The sequence below is a fragment of the Phaenicophaeus curvirostris genome, chromosome 1 (genome assembly GCF_032191515.1).
Source record: "Phaenicophaeus curvirostris isolate KB17595 chromosome 1, BPBGC_Pcur_1.0, whole genome shotgun sequence".
NCBI lineage: Eukaryota > Metazoa > Chordata > Aves > Cuculiformes > Cuculidae > Phaenicophaeus > Phaenicophaeus curvirostris.
In genome coordinates this window covers 17635480-17636588 of record NC_091392.1, presented here as the reverse complement: position 1 = coordinate 17636588, position 1109 = coordinate 17635480, and the positions used below count along the sequence as shown (strand labels likewise).

General features: G+C 42.2%; 1 non-coding gene across 1 annotated transcript; it reads left to right on the top strand.

The window, feature by feature from the left end:
* The first annotated feature begins 230 nt into the window (after positions 1–230).
* Positions 231–312, top strand: TRNAL-AAG (transfer RNA leucine (anticodon AAG)). The gene has a single exon. It is a non-coding gene; the product is annotated as a tRNA-Leu (tRNA).
* Positions 313–1109: the final 797 nt, after the last annotated feature.

Here is a 1109-nt window from a genome sequence, read left to right as displayed (position 1 = left end):
GATAAGGGATCATTAGCATGGAGATATTTGTAGGAATTTCCAGCTGATGTTCCCTGACAGGTAATGAGGGCACCAGAAATATGTAGTGCATTGCAAGAAGTGTCTACCTATACCTGTTGAAAGAGTCATTATTGGTCCTTTTTTTCTACTTTAAGTCATGGATAGAGATTGTTTTAAACTTCCTGTGAAAATTTGAATTTTCTTGGAGACAGACGGAGCTTTCCCAGCAGGGTAGCGTGGCCGAGCGGTCTAAGGCGCTGGATTAAGGCTCCAGTCTCTTCGGGGGCGTGGGTTCGAATCCCACCGCTGCCAGGGAAATGTTTTCTAGGATGGAGTAACACCAGGCACAAGCATAAACTGGCAGAAAAGAAGCTGGAGGTCAGTACTTCACATAAGGATCTGTAGGTGCTGCTTGATAGCAGGATCAAGGAGTCAGCAGTGTGCCTGTGGCAGCCAACAAGGCAAACCACGTGCTGGTGTGCATCAAGCACAGCATAAGGAGCTTGTGCTCATGATATTCAAAAACATTCACAGGCAGATCCCTTGTAAGCAGTTCTTTTCATCCTTAACTCTTCTCCACCCATTTGTTGGCATCTAACTGCCTAGAGAGTCTGTACTTTAAAATTCAAATGATCATGTAACTGGAGACACCTTTACTTCTCTGACACGTCTAGATATTTTTCTTCATTGTTTGCCACAGACTGTGGAGCATAGTCTCATTCCTGACCTTCTCTCTCCCTCTTCCCAGCCTGGTTCTGTTTTTTAATGTGATCTTCTATCTTCTTGTCTTTCCCCACCTCCTCTGATGTCTCTAAAAACTCCACCACTGCTGTGGAAAGTTTGTGTTTCCAGTTGCTTTCAAAATATATGAAAATAAAGTCGTGTTTTCATTAACTAAAAGCCATAAGAGAGAACTAGGCTGTTATCACTGATAAAAAGCCATCCCAAAAAAAGCCCCAGTGAAAGGGACGTAGCCCAGATGTTAGGAATAGCTCGGTGTCTTGTCAGCTGAATGGTACTACTGCTATTAAATAAGCTAATAAAGTCCTTTAGGAAGGAATGAAAGTTTTTGGTTTTCTTTTTGTTTTTTTTTTTCCTTTTCAGTAATT